Below are 21,926 nucleotides of genomic sequence, written 5' to 3' on the forward strand. Positions count from 1 at the left end.
TTATGAGCATAAATGCCTATAGGATAGTGCATGTCAGGTGAAAAATTATCTGTGACTTAGCTCTCCCATTTTGTCACTTTTCAGTAGGAGGGGGCATAGTATGATGCTTATTTCCTTCTGTAGCAATTCCATCATATGGGAGGCCTAATCTTTGCTGAGGCAAAGAGCTAGTGTTCCAAAATTCAGTGAATTAATGAAATTATTTGATGAAATAGCACTCTGATGGGCTAAAAAGGTGCACAGGATTTTACGTTTTCTCATTGCAGAGACTTACTTAAAACTGCAAACAGGAAATACTGATGCAAAAGAAGCACTTTCATGCTTTGGGATATCTAAAGAGTGAATCTACTTCAGAGTAGATTTGCAGCTGTTTAATTCGGGTGATTAGATGGGCCGTTCACATAGGGTCAGTTCTTGTCAGCATTCCCTGCTGATCTTTTTCCAAGTGCGTTCCCACAGCTTGCTCCAGGTTTTTTCTCCAACCAATCACATCCCAGAGGAGGCAAGAAACCTTTTGTTGTTGTTGTTAGTTTGACAGCTGGTTGAGGAAGACCGGCAAGACAAGTTGCCAAGCAGCTGGATCAAACAACACAACACTTAACCCGAAGCTGCTGAATCTGACCCAAATCTTTGCTGATTTTTATAATGAACTTGCCTTTGTGGACTGCCTTCATCACCTCATGTCCCACCACCCCAAACCGTTTAAGAGGCCATGGAAGTAGAAATCATTGCCTTCGCTCTGTGATGAAGAAAAATGCAGCCTCTTGGAATCAGCTCAGACACAAAGGGCTCAGGTTACATCGAACCTGTAGTCTCCATTGCAAAGCTTCCAGGCATCCTCCAACAACATTTGTGTCTGTAAAGCCTATGTTTCTGTGGTGACCAGGCTTCAATAAGACAAAGCCAGAGACTCATATCTGAATTAAAAGTAGCCAAAAGACTGGAGTAGCTGCACTAACAAGGCTTGCATTTAACTCAGGAATTTCTCCCTCCCACTCCCTTTCTGGACTCCCTCCACAGAATTCACCAATCTGCCACAACCCCTCCACCACAGCGCTCGCAATTGAAAATCACTCAGAGCAGACCATACCCAACACAGCTGTCAAACACCCTTTCATTTAGCCTTGCGAAAGTGCGAGTTTTGAAAAAAGCCAAATTACTGGCAATGGCCCCTCCACACGTCGCGGAAGAAACAGTGGGGCATACCAGAAAGCTCAAGTTTTTCCAAAAAAAGGTGGCTGCAAAAAGGTTTTTGTACCCCGGACATAATTCAGTCCAAGCTAGAATGCGCAGCAGTAATTAGAGGAAAAGCAGAATCGGGTGCGTACTGGTCCCTGATAGCTCGCAGGGACTTCGGGGTAAATCCAGCTGATATATGGACTTGCACCCTCCATTCTGGAGGAGATGTCAGCTAAAAGCCATGTGTGTAAAAGTCCCTGGGAATGCTTATATCTGCTGTGATGCATTCATGCATCAGTTACAGAATGAAGTATGCTTTGTTTCTTTAAAACTGCTGGGTTTTTACATGCAAATATATGCAGATAAATTAATTGACTAAAACTCATATGATTAAGTTGGAATAAGATTGCTTTAATGGGTTGGATGAGTACATAAGATGCTAAACTTTGCATTTTTCATAGGTGTGGGTGGCTATTTGTGGGTATTCATACAGATGAATCTTATGTGAATGATTTCTCGGTAATGTACAAAGGACTCTCATGTCATTAGAAAACAGCTGCTAGCACCTGTCTTTCAAAACTTGATAGTTACCAGAAATAACTCCTTTGACTGTGTGCTTGGGTGTACTGTATGTTTTCTGGGAATGAGACAAACAAACAAAAGTTTCCACCCCAGGGTTGAAATAATAATCAGCAATTATTTCATGCCCCTCTGTATTTGTTTAGGAATACATTTCTGGTTTTGAAAAGGTCTTACTAAACACTGTTCGTGTAGTTGTTTTGATATCTTCTTGATGGTATGAGCAGTGCTAATTTGAAGAAGAGAACCTCTTTTTGACTTCATGCCTCTCTTAGAATTCTGCTTCCCCAGAGGTTTGAGTTACTGAGGAAAGAAGTAAATAAAATCCTCATCAAAAGCTCCTTGGGAAAATAACTGAAAATGCCATATTTTATGGTATTCAGTTAACATAGATCTGTTACCATGGGAACAAGTTTGACAAAGAGGAATATGCATGATCATTTATAGGCAAATTTTTTGAAGGAAAGGAATTCCTGCTTGTGCTACTTCTTCCCCCTAAAAACAAATCACATCTAGCTCTATGATGAAGAAACGTGCATTCTGTTGCAAAAGTCAGTTATGCAGGATTGATTAATTCAGTCTGATGATGAATTCCCAGAAATCAGGAATGCTGGTTATACAATGTTGCAGTGTTTCAGCAAAGTGAACCTTGGTCCATAATATGGACTCCATATTTCAAACAGAGTTATTTAATAACGTTTATATACTTCTGTTATTTGTATTTTTTCCTAGCAAAGTCAATCCTAGTTATCTCCATGGGAGAGTTATACACATGCATAAATCTCTCCTGCTGAAATTGATGACTAAATTATTCAATACTACTCAGGAATTACTCTAAAGAACTGCTAGATTTTGATAGGAGTTCCACTAGCAAATGTAGTCAGGATTTGAGTCAGTGTGAGATTCTAAAGTGCCTAACTTTGGCTGAAACCTAACTCTAGGTTTTAATATATTTCCACTGGCCCAAACTGAACTCCCTTTTAGGAGAAGATGCAGAGTCCTCTTTTTTCTGAGTGGCTTGGAGATCATCATCCAAGGGATGTAGATAATGAGGCTGTTCTCAGGAGCAGCCAAGACAAGGCTAAAGCATTCAAGTCCAGGCTTGGCTGCCCATGAGGACCACCAGGAGCCATGCGGTTCCTGGTGGTGCCTCAGCAGCAAACCCGGCTATTAAGCCTGGCTGTTAAACGAAGTTAAGGGAGCGAGTGCTCCCTCAACCCTGTTTAACTGGTCATGTGTCAGCAGCGGTTGCTTTCAGCTGGTGCTGAGACGCTGAGGGACACCTGCCCATCGCCGGGAGCAGGATACGCAAAATGCACTGCATACTCACACAGTGCACTGTGGGATTTCTGGGGGCTGGGACAATGCATCCTGCCCCCCCCCCCCGCAACTCCACACTGCCTAGGGAGTTGCTGGGCAATCCATGTGCCCTCCTGTCCAGGTTCCTGATCGTGAGAAAGGGCCCAATAAATGCTAAATAACTCAATCACAGGGTTGCATTAGCATGAGGCAATATGGAGCACTATTGCCTTTGGACAAAGAGTACATCTGGATAATCAGTGTTTATGAAATGGGAAGGGGCAGCAATTCTATTTGTTTTTATTATTATATATTTTGCTCCCTGAGTAATTTGGTTGTTAATACAGGCATGTTGCCATTTACATGTAGTAAGAGAGGTGAATAAAGTAATTTGGCTGCTGAAGAAATAATTTCATATGGTGAAGCATCTAGAAAATTTAAATCTCTGATGTTTATGTGCCCAACATCAATTTGACCCTAATGTATATATCTTTTATTATCAATGTGCAGTATACTGCGGACCTATTGAGAAGTGATGCTAAGAACATCTTTTAGCCTAGAATGCACCACTTATAAATTTTATTAATATGAGAGAAAGTGGAAGAGAGCCATTTCTCAATGTAGCATTTTAATGCTCAATGTAGCATTTTAATGTGCTTTACAGATGCAGGCAAAGTAAATTTAAGAATCACATGCAAAATAGTTTAACGCCCTGATCCTAACTGACTGGAAAATAAAAGCCTATTTTCATGAGCACTTCGGAGCATGCTAAAAGAACACGATTGCTGCCCTGAGCAGAAGTGGCTAAGGGGTGTGACATCAGGTATAGGACTCTCAGTACCCCACCTTCCCACACATAACCACTTATGCTTGTGGCCATGAAGCTTGCCATTGGAGTTGACTACCTCACCAGGAGAGTTGTGAAACCAGGCTATAAGAACCATTAATTTCTATGTTGCTTACTTCCATGTAAATATACTTGGCATTGTAGCCCATGACTTCCTATGTCCATATATTTGGAAGGCAGCTGCACTACATTCATGATATGAGCCCCTGGTGGAGCAATGGTAAAACTGCCGCCCTGTAACCAGAAGGTTGCAAGTTCGATCCTGACCAAGGGCTCAAGGTTGACTCAGCCTTCCATCCTTCCGAGGTCGGTAAAATGAGTACCCAGAATGTTGGGGGCAATATGCTAAATCATTGTAAACCGCTTAGAGAGCTTCCAGCTATAGAGCGGTATATAAATGTAAGTGCTATTGCTATTGCTATTCAGTGGGACTTACTAAGTAAACGAACATGCAGAAACTCAGGCTGTTTACGGTCAGTTCTGGAGGACCGGCAGGAAGAGGACTTTCTTAGGATGAAGGCAGGGGCAGAGCCATCATCAAGCGAATGGGTTCAAAGAACCCGGGCCACCAATGAAAAGGGCCGCTGGAGTCCCCATTGTGCATGATGCCGCACACAAAGGGGGCATGGCCCAATTGCCAGAAGGCCCACCCCAGTCTTCCCCCTCTAATTTCCAGGCAGTGCTTGCTGCTTGCCAACATTTATTTCCCTTTCTCTGCCTCCTGAGGGGGGAGAGGAAGGAAAATAAACGCTGTCAGGCAGCAAATGCTGTCTGAAATGAGACAGGGAGAGCTCTCTCGGGACTCTCTGGAGCCTGAATCAAGTGCATGGAGCATCACTGCTGGGGCCGCCAGGTGGCGCTGAACACAGGTCACTGTTAGGCTGGCTCCACTCCTGCTTGAAGGGGGGAAAGACATAATGGAGAGACAGGAAGGTATATCAGGAAACATTTTGACCTGGCTTCCTAATAAAAAACTTATGGCAAACATAGGAACCCTGTTCAAACATTATGTTTTACCTGCATTTAGATGTCTTTACATGTAAAATCCAGAGGAAAGAGTTGTGGTATGCAAGGACAAGGCAGTGGAGTAGAATCAGGAATATTAGTGGTTTATTGAAATAGGTATTATTTAGAGAGGCCAGTGCAGTTTGCTTCCTGTGCTCTTGCTGCTGGCTGTTTGTTAGCCCTGCCTCTACACCCGGACTGGAATAAAAGTAACTAAAGCACCATTCAAAAGCTGGCCTGGATCAAGGAATGGATTACCCCAAAACATCACAGTACACACATGTATGTTTTGTGTGGATGATTGTATCTGCTTTCATTTAAAAAGTGAACCAGGATATAGGTTGCTTGAAATGCAGGATATAGGTTGCTTGAAATGCAGAATACAGCTAGCAAGTGTGCTGCTGCACTTGCATTCAACATAACATGTAAATAACTGTACCAGCATACAGATTTGTTCCTTAGCACACTGTACACAGATTGTACAAGTGTGAACATAATATGTGAATAGGGCTTTTGTCTTATAGTCATCAAACCCGGGGTGGAGCAGGGGCATAGCTAGGGGAGAGGGGGCTCATGTTTGTCCCTCTCCTCCGCAGCCCCCTGGAATGATGGAGATAATGAAGAAAATAGGGAGGGGTGGAGCTTGGGGGCCAGGGGCGTAGCTAGCCCGCTGGTGGCCTGTGTGCGGCCGCAGTGGGTGCCCCGATAGCCCCGCCCCCTGCATCTGACATCAGAGGCGGGGGGCGTGGTCTGGCTCCCAAATGGAGCCTTGAGGCTCCGTTCGGGAGAAGCAGCTTAACTGCTGAAGGGGCCATGCGGCCCCTTTGGCAGTTAAACAAAGGCAGGTGCTGCATTCACAGCGCAGCCCAGGAGCGGCTCTTCCCTGCAGGGAAGAGCCGCTTCTGGGCTGCGTTGCGAACACAGCACCAGTCTTAGCTCCTGAAGGGGCCGGGCGGCCCCTTCAGGAGCTAGTTAGGCTGGCGCTGCATTTGCAGCACCAGCCAGGAGCAACTCTTTCCTGCCTTTGCAGGGAAGAGCCGCTCCTGGCTGGCGCTGCGAACGTAGGGCCAGCCTTTGTTTAGCTCTCGAAGGGGCTGCGTGGCCCCTGCTCGGGAGCTAAACTCCCACCCCCGCGTCTGACGTCAGACGCGGGGGGCGTGTTAGGGCCGCTAATGGCGGCTCCTGATTGGGCACGGCTCAGGTTCTTTGAACCCGTTCGCCCAATTATAGCTACGCCCCTGTTGGGGGCCCTCAGGAGCTGGGCCCCCCAAACCCATCCATTCAATTATAGCTACACCCCTGGGAGATTGCAGTTTTAGGATGGAGTGTGATGTTTTTTGTTTGTATGAGTGGGTGATTTGGGAGCTCCTTTTTGTTGTTATTCTTTGTACCCATTTTAGTGTTTTGGTCTCACCCCTTCAAAGTTGGGAAATTCGTAATGAGAGCTGGAGGACTCTGTGAGATTCTGTTTGTCTTCTGAGGTAGTTTTTTTCTGGCTCTGTGAAAGAGAGCTGGTCGTTGGTTGACCTGTAGTTGGGAAAGAACATGTATGCAACCCTATACAATGTATTACTTGGACTACTGTCCAAAACTCCTGGGTTTCTTTATTGATTGTGTGAAGCTTTACTGAATCTTGAAGCCTTCAACTGTACTACAGCTTGTTATTTTTTGTAGCTCATTTTTAATTATGTGTTGCAAGGGTTGTGTGATTCCAGATCAGGCAGTGATGTGATGTGATGCTGTTTGAGATTATTTGATAGTTGTATTGATTTTATGAATGCTAATTTGATTGGTTATATTGTTTTTTGTTCTATCTTGGGAATATTGTATTGAAAGGCAGGTTAAGAATTTTCTAAATAAAATCAAACACATTTGTGCAATGTAATCAAGTCAGTGATATGGACTCATATAAGAGAAGAATTGTTATGCCTTAGGACTGCCAGTGATTTACCACTGCTTTAAAATGTTATGCACTGACTGATCTGGGGCCTGGCAGCAGTTTAATGTGAGGCAAGGAGATGAAATTGTAAGTTTTAGTTTGGCTGCCTGCCACCTAGGATGCAGTGAAGGTTGTGCCTTAGGAACATAGGAACATAGGAAGCTGCCATATACTGAGTCAGACCATAGGTCCATCTAGCTCAGCATTGTCTACACAGACTGGCAGTGGCTTCTCCAAGGTTGCAGGCAGGAGTCTCTCTCAGACCTGTCTTGGAGATGCCATGGAGGGAACTTGGAACCTAGATGCTCTTCCCAGAGCGGCTCCATCCCCTGAGGGGAATATCTTACAGTGCTCACACTTCTAGTCTCCCTTTCATATGCAACCAGGGTGGACCCTCCTTAGCTAAGAGGACAAGTCATGCTTGCTAACACAAGACCAGCAGTCCTCTTGAAGAGTGGTCAGTAGCTCAGTGGTAAAAGGCGTGCACTGCATGCAGAAGGTACCCATCTCAGTCCCTGCGATCTCCAGGCAGGGCTGGGAATGACAAGAGTCGCTTTCTGAAAACCCTGACGAACTGCTACTAACATAGATGAAACTGAGCTACATTGACCAATGGGAAGGGCTATAGCTAAAGCACATGTTTTGCATGCAGAAAGTTCTATATTCGTTCCCTGGTATCTCCAGGTAGGGGTAGGAAAGACCCCTGCCTAAAACCATGAAAAGCCATTGCCAGGTGTAGAATTCAAGGGAAAGAGTTGTGGTATGCAAGGACAAGGCAGTAGAGTGGAATCAGGGATATTAATTGTTTAATGAAATAGATATTACTAGCTGACCGGGTGCATAGCATCTGCGCCCCTAGTAGCGCTAGCAGCGGTGCGGCCGGGCCCGAGGGTGCCACGCTGGGCCCGAGAGTGCCGCCACCGCCGGGCCCCAAGTGCCGCCGCGGCCTGGCCCGCCGCCTTGCCTCCGCAGCCGCCCAGCCAGGCAATTCTCCTGGGTGCGCCAGGACCAATCAGGCGCCCCCGCAGCCCAGCCAATCAGCTGGGCTGCCGGGACGCACGTTCGAAAGGCACACCCAGGAGAATTAAATATATAGATGTGCAGGGAGGCAAGTGCAGCCTGCTTTTCAGTGCTCTTGCTGCTGGCTGTTTGTTAGCCCCGCTTCTACTCCAGGACTGGAATACAAGTAAATAAAGCCCCATTCAAAAGCTGATGTGGCTCAAGGAATGGATTGACCAAAAGCAACACACCAGCCAGCACTGTTTATACATCTAGGTGGACCAATGCTTTGATAAGGTTACTAAGGTACTAAGGTCATTAGGTGGGGCCGTGGTCCATGAGCCAGCATTGTCTCATGTGAGGATGAACTGCACACAGATCAGGGCCTTTTCAGCGGTAGCATTCCCTTCTCAGTGGTGCCAGTTGGTTAATAGTTTTTAGGAAATGAGTAACTGCTATTTTTTTCAGCAAGCATTCAGAATGGGCAGTTGTGAACTTCTAGTTGTACTGGCCCAGTTCAGACGTACAAGTTAACTGGAGCTAAGCATGGCTGAGGTTTCAATTTTTAACTCCAAATCGCACCACAGACGTTCACCAAACCGTGGCCAGCCAAACTCCAGTTGAAGGAGAGGGCAGCACCTCCCTGCTGCCTAGCTGCCGAGGCACATCCTCACCACCTCTATGACTGGAGTTTGGAATAGGCTTGAAACTACAGTTATAGCTGAGTCAGCATTCGGGCATAACACTTCAGCAGAAAAACCTCAGTTGTCAGCACCAAAACTTAGAGATGCTATTCTCACGACCACTCAAAAGCGGTACCCCTCCCCTAAAACGAGGTTAGTGGAGTGAGCACTCCACTAATCCTATTTCCATGACCGTGAATTGGTGCAGCACAGCTCTGCGCTGCGACAACTCATGAGGAGACCCCCAACCATGAGGCTAAAACAAGCCTCCCAGCATCAGGGGTCTTCCCAGAATGGCCCCCAATCCCCGCCGCCCTTACCGGCTCCATGATGGAGCTGGTAATTGTATGGGCAGCCGATCCAGTCACCCAGAGGTCGACGGCTGCTCGTGTGCATGGAGAGCAGGCTTGATCCGCTCTCCCCGCCAAACCCCTCCCAGCTCTACACACCAATCATGTGTAGAGCCTCAGAGATAACAGAAGCTTCCAGTTGTAACCATGGTTTTGCATGTTCGGGCGTACTGCAGTTCCAGCCTCGGCCTGCTCTGTGGTTATCCTGTACATCTGAACTCAGCCATTGAGTATTTTAGTGGAGATGTATGATGCTGATAAAGCCTGGTATGGTGGTCAATTGTTATATTGTATTTCTTGTAGGGAGTTATTGCCTGCAATTTGTTATTGTTTTAAAGTGTTGTTTTACTGATTTGGATGTTCTCATTAGTGTTTAAAGCATAGGAACATAGGAAACTGTCATATACTAAGTCAGACCATTGGTCTATCTAGCTCAGTATTGTCTTCACAGACTGACAGCGGCTTCTCCAAGGTTGCAGGCAGAAATCTCTCTCAGCCCTATCTTGGAGAAGCCAGGGAGGGAACTTGAAACCTTCAGTGGCTACATCCCCTGAGGGGAATATTTTGCAGTGCTCACACTTCTAGTCTCCCATTCATATGCAACCAGGGTGGACCCTGCTTAGCTAAGGGGACAAGTCATGATTGCTACCACAAGACCAGCTCTCCTCTCCCTCAAGCAGGGCTGATCAATTTAGGCCCTCCTGCAGATGCTGGCCTACAGCTTGCATAATCCCTGTCTATTGGCACTGTGGCTGGAGATTATGGGAGTTGTAGTCCAAAAACAGCTGGGGGCTGAAGTTGAGCAGGCCTGATTTAAAGCCACCCTGGGGCAGCCTTTTGAGCCAGGTTGATGGGATATAAATAAAACATATTTTTGCCAGTTCTACAAACCTGGAGATGTAGTCTTGCAAGTAAAGTGATGGGGTCTGTTATAGTAGGCCCTCCACATGCATTGTTCATGGTACTGAGATGAGCAGATGAGTTTGATGTGCAACAACAAAGGGAAGGAGGAAGAACCAACATTTGCAGTGCCTATGGCAACATCCTTGGCTCGGTATTAATAATGTGTTCACAATGGCACTTTCTCAATAGTGCTTTAGAATGGCACTCTGTACATTTTTTTTAAAAAAGTAAATACTGCTACCTTTCTCAATGTGTGCATAATCAACCACAAGGATGCAGGATGTTTTTAAAACGACTTTGTTATTTATGTATAAGCCTTGAGTAGCTCTGTCTTTAAAGAGTTTTCCCTTTCCTGCATTCCTTCTCGACAGCTGTTGATATGCAGATGCTAATCTGATGGCAACTTTGACATTTAAGGGAAGTGCCAGCCTTTTCATAGCTTCCACTTTCTATAGATTATGCCAGTCCCATCAAGAGCATCGCTGATTAGGTATGACAGCAAGTGTACATGGAAAATGCATCACTGAACTTGAACATTAGGCTGATGGGTTAAAATCCTGAAGACTTACTTAGGAGAACAACTTTAAACTGGTAGAGCTCCAAGCTCGATTCGACCAGAACTCATTTTTCTGCTTTTGGAAAGATGGACCAATGGGTGTTCATGGGGGAGTGAGGGAAGGTTGAATACTTGCTCCCCTTTGGATTCATGGCCAGATTAACTGGGGTAGCTTACATATTTTGTGTATATGTTTATATTTATATGCATGTATTTTGCTCCTCCTTGGAAGAAATCCTGCAGACACCCATGCAGCATGATTATATGGACGTAAGTCTGATCAAGTTTGATGAACTTACTCCCAGGTAAAAGTCTGCAGGGTTTCAGCCTTCATGGAAAAATACTTCGTGGAGTGCCGCCCCCCAAATCATGCAGAAATGCAGCTAGAAACAGTCTTAGTGTAACTATTATGAGACCACCGTTTCCTCTTGCAGCCCTAAGTGTCTCATGGCAAAGGACTATGATGAATATTTATATACTGCTTCTCAACAAATGTTCTGAAAGCTGATTATACAGAAAAATAAAGAAGATGGTTCCCTGTCCCCAAAGGGCTCAAAATCTAAAAAGAAACATAAGCACTAGCAATAGCCACTGGAAGGATGCTGTGCTGGGGTTGGAAAGGAATATTTGCTCTACATCCCTCCTGCTAAATATAAGAGAATCACCACTTTAAAAGGTACCCCTTTGCTTAGTTAGCAGGGGTTTAAATCATTTATTAATGGGATAAATTAAGTGAGTATTTCACCAAGTTGAAGAACCCGCTAAACCCATTTTGTAGGCAATCACATGAGATGTAAAACACTAAGAGCCAGGTCTCACGATTGGTGAGACCCGGTTTGGGAAGCACAGCGGGGAGAACGGGCTAAGCCCGCTCTCCCTGCAGATGATCCGGGCGGGAGCCCTGGGCGGCTGTATTGGCTGCCCACACGATTGCTGGCTCCGTGATGGAGCCGGGGGTGGGGGCTGGGGAGCTCGGGGGCCATGCAGCCCCCGGAGGCTCCAGTATGCCCTGCACAAGACCCCCAGAGCCAGGAGATGGCTTTTTGCCACCCCTCCGGGAGTCTACTCATGAGTGACCAAGCTGCGGAGCTGCGCCTACTCATGCTCTTCAAAACCAGGTTTGCGGAGCGCTTGCTCCGCAAACCTGGTTTTAGGGCAGGGGTAGTTAGGCGGGTTACCTGCCTAGGAACCACCAGGCTCGCAGCCGAGCCCGGTGGTTCACAAGATGGGGCAAAATCGGGCTCAAAGCAGGTAACCTGTTATGAAGCCCTCAGACGAGGTTAGAGGCATGAGCGCTCTGCTAACCCTGTCTATTTGATCGTGTATTGCTGCAGTGCGGCTTTGAGCTGCGGCAGCACACAAGGAGACCCCCACCGAGAGGGTGACACAAGCCTCCTGGCACTGGGGGTTTCTCCAGGATGCCCCGCGCACTTGCGTGGGTCATCCTGGAACTTCCGTGGGCCACGCAGCCCCCGATCCCTGCAGCCCCTGCTGGTTCCATGATTGAGCCGGCAGTCGTGTGGGCAGCCTATCCGGCCGCTCAGGGCTTCCTGCCTGATTGTCTGCAGGGAGAGCGGGCTAAGCCCACTCTCCCTCCTAACCCGCTCTCAGCGAGTCTCATTGATCGTGAGACTCATCTCATACTGTATAGGGAGCAGCAGACACAGGGATGTAGTGTGATTATGACTGGAAGCTGAAGGTGTGCAGGAGGCTGGAATCTCTGAGCTTTGTTGAATTCTGGGGCCCTGCATTGATTCTGTACTGGGAATAGCACTACTTCAGCCTGACTGCTGTTTCTCATCAGTTCTTTCTCACCTTACAAAACTGTAAATTACCTGGATTTTCACAGAAGACACTTGAAGGTTACATCCATGCTCAAGATAGTCTTGGTGCTGTCATGATGGAATAAACAATCCTATAGTTAGATATGACCCTTTAAAGCTATAGTGGACAACCTGTCACTGCCAGAGTGCAAACCCCCAATGCAACAAGCACACCAGGAATTCCACACTGCTGGCTGTATACCCAATATATTGCTAGCCCACAACAAATGATGCAGGCTGATGATGTATCTGACTGTGGTTTTCCTCTGAAGAGACACACGTGGAAGATTCAGTGATTGATTGGATGTATCCATTCAGTCCCTGCAGCCCACACAGAGCTATGCTCTACTAGCCACAATCCCTTGTCCATCAGCCCTGAGGATATGGAACGATCTCTGATTGACAGGTGATCGGGCCAATACAATGGAAGGAGTGGTATCAGTTCAGAACCCTATGCTATAGCTATTCTCTTTTATGTTGCACTGTTTCTCCACATTTCAGTGATGAACTTAAAGAACTAGACTGGGCGCTGCAGCACAGATGAGCCTTCAAGGAAATGGAGCATAGAGAAGACTAAGCTTCCCAATGGAGCACTTCTCACGATCAGTGAGAAGAGCTCTGTGGAGGTCTGCAGGGAGAGTGGGTTTGACTCACCCTCCCTGCAGATGAGCAGCTCTTCGTCCCTGGGCGGGTGGATTGCCCGCCCAGATGAGCAGGGACTCCCAGTGCAGCTCTTGGGGTCGGGATGCCGCCCCCAGAGCTCCAATAATGTGCTGGTGCATTATTGGGATCCCCCCATCCCCCCCCCGAGTGTGCCATCCACGGCTGTAAGCAGTCGCGGCTGACACACGATCAATAAAATAAGGTTAAGGGAGTGCTCAATCCCTTAACCTCATTTAAGAGGGAGGCTACTTGGGCGAGTTTGCTGCCGTGTAGCTGCCGTGATTGGGCCCGATCCCAGAGGTTCACACAAGCATGCAAAACCGGGCAGGGCTCCCTTAGCCCAGTTTTGCACGCTCATGTGAATAGCCTCAATATTTGGTGGTGAGGTTGAAACAAAGGTGGGAGGAAATGGCATATGAGTAGCAGGGCATTCTGACAGGCTGTCTGATGAGCCTCTGAAGTTGGTGCAAAATTGTCAAAAGTGTTTGACTGAAACGGAAAAGTAAATATAAGAAGGTAACTGGGGAGAAAATGAAGCCTTGAAAAAATCAGTGATAGTGGGTGGCATGACCTAAGAGTGCCAACACTGATAAACTTCCATTGTTTCTTTCACAGCCTAATAGACTAGTAGTTATTTTCCTATTATATGTAAGTGTTTTTTTGAAAACTCTTTTCCAAAACAGTTTGGAAAACTGATTCTTTTTATCTTTACTGCTTCTGGATATTTTCTAAAACTGTGCCTTCAGTGTTTCTTTCTCCCTAGCAATAGCAATAGCACTTACATTTATATACCGCTTTATAGCCGGAGCTCTCTAAGCGTTTTACAATGATTTAGCATATTGCCCCCAACATTCTGGGTACTTATTTTACCGACCTCGGAAGGATGGAAGGCTGAGTCAACCTTGAGCCCCTGGTCAGGATCGAACTTGTAACCTTCTGGTTACAGGGCAGCAGTTTTACCACTGCGCCACAAGGGGCTCCCTATATATTGATCTACTTTGAAAAGTCCTTTCTGGCTGTTTGTGGAACCACAAATTATTTAGTGTTGAGACAGCGAGCAGCATCTGGATCTTTGGCACAGTAGTGCACCATTGGTGGAAGTTCCTTCTGTGAACAGGAGAGTTGTGTTCATGCATGGATGGGGGCCTTTGCACAAACAGAAAGGATCCTACATGAGCATAACGCGTCTTTCTTTCACAGAATGAGCTTCCAACAATGGGGCACCACTATGCCAAAGGTCTGGAACTCTGGAAGCTGCCCAGAGTGTTGGGCCAAAGCAGGGAACATGGCTTCAAATCCCTGTTCAGCCAGGAAGCCTACTGGTCTTGAGCAAATAATGATCTTTTAGGCTAATCTAGTTCACAGGAGGGATGTTGTAAAGATCACCCAGACAGAGTTCCTTGGAGGGAGGGTAGGATACAAATGTTAATGACTATTAACTGTTAATGGCTAGAGAGTTAATGGCTAACTGTACCCTGGAACAGGCAGGCAGACTTAAGACTTCCATGAGGTGTTTCCCCCCCCTCTCTCTTCCCTCCATCCTTGAAGTCTTGGGAGTGACCAGCATGAAATTGTGGCTTGTTGCAGGACAGGAAGGACACAAGAGACGATGTTTTGTGGGAGAAGAGAAATTAATGAAAGAGAAAGTACTGTATTTACCCAAATAGAAGACAACTCTGAATTTAAGATAACCCCCTTAAAAAATAGAGGTTAGATGTAGGTTATATTTGTATTTTCCCCCAAAGAACAGGGCTCTTAAAACAACCACTGATTTCTAATACCAAAGAACTTAGAAAAAACCTAGTCTTGGATTCAGGTACTAACCACCTAAGGCCCAGTGGGGAAATAACTTGCCAAATGAGCAAGAGGTTGCCAGTTCGAATCCCGAAACACCTATACCGGGCAGCAGCGATCTAGGACAATGCTGAAAGGCATCATCTCACACTGACCGGGTCTCACGATCAGTGAGACCCGGTTCCTAGCCGTGAGCGGGAAGAGCGGGCTAAGCCCGCTCTCTCTGCTCACGAGTGGGCAGGGAGCCCTGGGTGGCCGGATCGGCTGCCCACATGATGGCCGGCTCTGAGACGGAGCCGGCGGGGGCTGGGGAGCTCGGGGGCCGCACAGCCCCTGGAAGCCCCAATGTGCCCTGCGCAAGTGCGCAGGGCATACTGGGGAGACCCCCGAGCTGGGAGGCTGCTTTTAAGCCTCCTGGCTGGGGGTCTGCTCGCGAGTAGACACGGCGTGGAGCCGTGCCGCGGCTACTCACAAGCAGATAGCCCGTGTTTCCTGGGCTAGGGGGCGGGCTACCAGAGTGGGTTAGCCGCTCCAGAACCACCAGGCTCGGCTGCGAGCCCGGTGGTTCTTACGATCACAAAAATTGGGCTAGGATTTTCCTAGCCCGATTTTTGTGATAGTAAGAATAGCGCCACTGTGTGGGAGATGGCAATGCTAAACCCCTCTTGTATCCTACCTGTATCCTACCAAAGAACACCACATGGCTCTGTGGTCACCAGTAGTCAACACCGACTTGACGGCGCAACTTAACTTTAACTGGTCTCAGGTAATCAGATTTGTATTATTGACTGGAAAGGAAGGGAGAAGGAAGCCCATATGCCTGGAGAGGAGAGTGACTGGTGGCATTCCAGCTACCTAATCCTCACTCCTACTCTGGCCCTAGCAAATGATTACTTTTTTGCCTCTGGTTCAAGGAAAGCCTGCTTTGTTTTGATTTCCAACAATATCTGATTGAGTTATTCAAGTGTCACACAGCATATTCCTCCAGCTGATGGAACAGGCAGTTCTGAATCCCTTCTCAAGTCCATATGCTTTGTTTCTTGTACCTCCAGTGCATTTGAACACATCCACAGCAGGAGCCATGTAAGTGCACTTACCTGTTCAACAATAATGAGCAACGAAGTAGAGCAGAATGAATTTTCTTTATAATAGAGAAGATTTGTTACCATTCCAAGAATTAGATTTCTGTAGAACTTATACACAGTTAATTGGTAACCTGATTTCAGCGATTATGATTGAGTACTAAATCTCTAAAACATTGGCTCCCCCTCCCTGCCCCCCCCCCCGATAGTGAGTTCTTAGCCAGATCAGGAAAAAAGGGACATCCAACAATTCCAGGACAAAATGAGTTTAAAATCTTATTGAAGAGGTGCATTTGGTTAGTGTGTGGCTTTTGACTTACAGCTCATTTGCTGTCCAATCTGTGATGCTAATGTGTGACTATTTCAGGTCAAGGGACTTATGCAAGCTCCAGATGCCCGGTGCTATCTTAGAGACAGAGATCTTCTCTGTCTCAGGATCAGGGCTAGCCATTGGATAAATAGTGCTCCGCTCATGGTTAGTTTCCTTGTTATTGTGGTTAGATCATCAGCTGAATGCCCCCTTCTGGTAGGTGCCCCAGATGGTCACCAAGTTCACCCACCCCTATGCCGACCCTGCTCAGACTGGTAATGGCCATTAGCTTTGATGTCTTAAATAGACAAATGCATAGAGAGGCATAACCTCTCACTGATGGCTATGTGAAACCTCCATGTTCAGAGGCAATATGCCTCTCAATACCAGTTGCAGTGGGGTGCAACAGGAGGAGAGAGCTGTTGCCTTCATGCCCTGCTGTAGGCTTCCTGGAAGCAACGGGTTGGCCAGTGTGGGGGACAGATCACTGTACCTTTGACCTGATCCAGCATTGCTCTGCTTCTGTTCTGTTCTGTCTCACACAAAGAGGTATGCCTCCTCTAAGATGGTGCTTTGTGCAACACAGGCAGGGTCTTCTAAAATGATATTGTTGTTGTTGTTGTTGTTGTTATTATTATTATTAACACAGTCAGACAGGTGTTATTGACTGGTTTGTTTTATCCAGACATAGAGTCCTTCCCAAGGACCTGGGATGCCAGAATTGTATTGTCAATGTTGTTGCTGTTGTTATAGATATTGTCGCAGAATATAGGCTGTTCCCGGTAAAGTTGCTTTTTGTAATTGGCTGATGGTGAATTCTGTGGCCCCTATGGTGTTGAGGTGCTCTTCAAGGTCTTTTGGAACTGCACCCAGGGCGCCAATGACCACTGGGATTATTTGGGTCTTTTTCTGCCAGAGCCTTTCAATTTCCATTTGTAGATCTTTGTATTTTGTGATTTTTTTTCCTATTTCTTTTTCTTCTATTCTGCTATCCCCTGGTATTGCTATGTCGATTACTTTAACTTGTTTTTCTTTCTTCTCAACTACAGTTATATCTGGTGTATTGTGTGGGAGATGTTTGTCTGTTTGTAGTTGGAAGTCCTATAATATTTTTGCATCTTCATTTTCTACCACTTTTTAAATTTTATGGTCTCACCAATTTTTGGCTAAAGGTAGCTTGTATTTTTTGCAGATGTTCCAGTGTATCATCCCTGATACTTTGTCATGCCTTTGTTTGTAGTCAGTCTGTGCGATCTTTTTACAACAGCAGATGAGGTAGTCCACTGTTTCATTTGCTTCTTTATAAAGGCGGCACTTGCTGTTTGTTGTTGACTTTTCGACTTTTGCTCTTATTGCATTTGTTCTTAGTGCCTGTTCTTGCGCAGCCAGTATTAAACCCTCTGTTTCTTTCTTCAAGTTGCCATTCTTAAGCCATTGCCAGGTCTTGGCGATATCTGATTTTCCACTTATATTGTGCAAATTAGTCATGTGCATGGACCGGTTTGGAGGCCATTCAAAAGGCCTCCAGACCGGTCCAGACACGGGGTGGTTTTGGTTCGGGTGGGGTGTTCCACAGGAGTACGGGGGGGGGGGCTTTACTTACCCCCTCAAGAATTTTGCCGTATTTAGGTGAGTAAGTGGGCGGCATACCTCCCTGCCGCCCGCTTCATTCCCCCTCCTCTCGGCGGCGCGCGGCTCGGCTTCCTCCTCCTTTGTATGTTGAATGCTCAATCGGGCGGCAGGGTATCTCCCAGTCCCTGCCGCCCGGCTCTTCATGCCCCCGGCTTGGCTGGCGGCCGCCCCCGAGCAGCCCCGAGACCCCTGCCGCCCCTTCCCTTCCCATAATCAAGGGGTCGGCAGGAGAGCTCCCCTGCCGACCCTGTCCCCTTCCCCGGCTGAGCTGCAAATGGCTTCTAGGAAGCCTTTTGTGCGCCTGCGCAAAAGGCTTCCTAGCAGCCATTTGCAGCCCAGCTGGGGAAGCGGACGGCAGGGAGTTCTCCCGCTGCCCGCTCTCTAAAGTTTACTTTAGAGTAAGAGTAAAGTAAACTTTAGAGAGCAGGCAGCGGGAGAACTCCCTGCCGTCCGCTTCCCCGGCTGGGCTGCAAATGGCTGCTAGGAAGCCTTTTGCGCAGGTGCGCAAAAGGCTTCCTAGAAGCCATTTGCAGCTCAGCCGGGGACGGGGACGGGGTCGGCAGGGGAGCTCTCCTGCCGACCCCTTGAGTATGGGAAGGGAAGGAGCGGCAGGGGTCTCGGGGCTGCTCAGGGGGCGGCCGCCAGCCGAGCCGGGGGCATGAAGAGCCGGGCGGCAGGGACTGGGAGATACCCTGCCGCCCGATTGAGCATTCAACATACAAAGGAGGAGGAAGCCGAGCCGCGCGCCGCCGAGAGGAGGGGGAATGAAGCAGGCAGCAGGGAGGTATGCCGCCCGCTTTCTCACCTAAATACGGCAAAATTCTTGAGGGGGTAAGTAAAGCCCCCCCCCGTACTCTTGTGGAACCCCCCACCCCAGTGCCAGACCGCAGCTCCGCAGTTCCGTGCACACCCCTAGTGCAAATATTGACCATGCAGGGGCTTATTTTTCCATTTTTCTGCTCGGTTCTTGACTTGTTCTTTCTTGTAGGCCTGCTTTGTTTCATTGGTGTTGAATAGTTTCGCGTTCTTGACCATTTGAAGTGCATCTTCTTCACTGTCCTTGATATATTCTTCAAGGCCTCTTTTCTCCTCCTTTACTATTTGATAGACTTGCAGCATTCCTCTTCCACCTGAGCTGCGAGGGAGGTATAGCCAATCTACATCACTGCGGGGGTGCAGAGCATGATTGATGGTCATGATTTTCCTGGTCTTACGATCTAGTGTCTCTAGCTCTACCTGGGTCCAGTCTATTATTCCTGCAGTGTATCTGATAATAGGTATAGCCCAGGTGTTTATGGCTTGTATGGTGTTCCCGCCATTAAGTTTGGACTTGAGGATTTTTCTAACTCTCCTGATGTATTCACTTCCCATTTTTCTTTTAACTTCAGTGTGTGTGATGTTATCAGCCTGGAGAATGCCCAAGTATTTGTAATGTTCTTTCTCTTCCAGGTTCTTGAACTTGCTTCCATTGGGCAGTTCTATTCCTTCTGTTTTTGTTATTTTCCCTCTGTTCATTATTAATGCAGCACACTTGTCTAGTCCAAGCTCCATTGCTATATCGCTACTGAATATACGGACAGTGTTTAGCAGTGATTCAATTTGTGACTGGGACTTTCCATACAACTTCAGATCGTCCATGTACAGCAGATGGTTGATTTTACTTGATGTTTTAGATGTTTGTTATCCGAGGCCTGTTTTGTTTAGTATTTGTGAAAGTGGGGTCATGGCGATTACAAACAACAGAGGGGATAGTGAGTCCCCTTGGAAAATGCCTCTTCTAATGCTAACCTGTCCAAGTGTCTCGCCATTGATTGTTAACTGTGTACTCCACATGCTCAATTGCTTTTTAAAATAAATATCTGAATGTTTTTGCTGACACCAGTTGTTTCTAAACATTTTAGTATCCATGTGTGAGGCAGTGAATCGAAGGCTTTCTTGTAGTCAATCCATGTAACACTTAGATTGGTTTTTCTTCTCTTGCAATTTTCTAAAATCATTTTGTCAATCAGCAGCTGGTCTTTTGTGCCTCTGGTGTTCGGGCAATTTCCTTTCTGTTCAACTGGAAGCTGTCTGTTAGTTAATAAGTGTTGTATCACTTCATCTGCTATTATTCCAGTTAATAATTTGAACATGGTTGGCAGACAGGTGATCGGTCTATAATTACTTGGAACTGCACCTTTTGCTGCGTCTTTCATGATGAGATGAGTTTTCCCAGTTGTTAGCCATTGTTCAATATCACCTCCTTGCAAAATGTGATTGAACTGTTTTGATAATTGTTTATGAAGGCTTGTTAGGTGTTTAAGCCAAAAGCCATGCAGTTCATCGTTGCCCGGCGCAGTCTAATTTTTAATTTTCTTTGCTCTTTCACTTATTAATTCTGGTCAATTATTAATTCTTTTGTGCCTTATTTATTTCTTGTTTACACAGTCAGACAGGTGTTATTGACTGGTTTGTTTTATCCAGACATCAAGTCCTTCCAAAGGACCTGGGATGCCAGAATTTTATTGTCAATTGTTATAGATATCGTCGCAGAATATAGGCTGTTCCCAGTAAAGCTGCTTTTTGTAATTGGCTGATGGTGATTTCTGTGGCCCCTATGGTGTTGAGGTGCTCTTCAAGGTCTTTTGGAACTGCGCCCAGGGCGCCAATGACCACTGGGATTATTTTGGTCTTTTTCTGCCACAGCCTTTCAATTTCCATTTGTAGATCTTTGTATTTGGTGATTTTTTCTATTTCTTTTTCTTCTATTCTGCTATCCCCTGGTATTGCTATGTCGATTATTTTGACTTGTTTTTCTTTCTTCTTGACTACAGTTATATCTGGTGTATTGTGTGGCAGATGTTTGTCTGTTTGTAGTCGGAAGTCCCATAATATTTTTACATCTTCATTTTCTTCAACTTTTTCAATTTTATGGTCCCACCAATTTTTGGCTACATTATTATTTCTTCCTTGTTTACACAGTCAGACAGGTGTTATTGACTGGTTTGTTTTATCCAGACATCGAGTCCTTCCCAACGACCTGGGATGACTGAATTTTATTGTCAGTTGTTATAGATATCATCACAGAATATAGGCTGTTCGCAGTAAAGCTGCTTTTTGTAATTGGCTGGTGGTGATTTCTGTGGCCCCTATGGTGTTGAGGTGCTCTTCAAGGTCTTTTGGAACTGCACCCAGGGCGCCAATGACCACTGGGATTATTTTGGTCTTTTTCTGCCACAGCCTTTCAATTTCAATTTGTTGATCTTTGTATTTGGTGATTTTTTCTATTTCTTTTTCTTCTATTCTGCTATCCCCTGTTGTTGTTGTTGTTGTTGTTGTTGTTATGGCTCAGGGTGGTTTACACAGAGAAATAAGAAACAAATAAGATGGAACACTGTCCCCAAAGGGCTCACATTCTAAAAAGAAACATAAAATAGACACCAGCAACAGTCACTGGAGGTACTATGCTGGGGTGTATAGGTCCAATTACTCTCCCCCTGCTAAATAAAGAGAATTGCCACATTAAAAAGGTGCCTCTTTGCCCAATTATCAGGGGTTAATATGATAAATGTATGCTTCTTCAGAACAGTTTTTTAATTCATATACAGATTTTTGCAGATTTCATTGAGTAATCCAGGGGTCCTCTCAAATTTGGGTCCCCAGATGTTGGACTATAGCTTCTATCACCACCCCACTACTGTGTCATGGGTCCCCAGATGTTGTTGGACTACAACCCCCATCATCTCCCTTTGGCCCCTGTGGTAGGGATGAAGGCAGTTGTTGTCCAACAACATCTAAGGATCCAAGTTTGAGAACCCCTAGATTAATCCTACTAGCCCTGCCTTTTACTGAAATAATTACTGCTTGTCAGCTATTGCGCATTTATGTGTCAATAAACAAGGTAGATGCACATCCCCATCTGTTTCATGACACTCAGTCAAGCCCTGTTGAATTGGTTGGATGTGCCTGTGGGGATTAGGCTTGCCAACTTGTCAGGGGGGAAAAGCAGGATTGACCTGTTCCAGCGCCTTTTAACAGCAGTTTGATGTGTAGAGAAATCAGCAGACAAAGCTTTTCACAGTATGGAAATAAGTGTTGGAAGTGAACGACTATGCACTGTCTCTTGTCTCAATGACATAGGAGGACAGACTAGTGAGTCAGAGGGCTAGAGGGTCAAGACACTGGTCAAGACCTTCTCTACTGCTCTATCTCTTTGATATGTAGATTGCTAATCTCAGGGACTTCCTTCCTTCCAGCCACTTACTTCCTTTTCCCTTCTCTTCCCTTCCTTCTACCTTGCAACA

Source organism: Hemicordylus capensis, chromosome 6 (genome assembly GCF_027244095.1).
Source record: "Hemicordylus capensis ecotype Gifberg chromosome 6, rHemCap1.1.pri, whole genome shotgun sequence".
Classification (NCBI taxonomy): Eukaryota; Metazoa; Chordata; class Lepidosauria; order Squamata; family Cordylidae; genus Hemicordylus; species Hemicordylus capensis.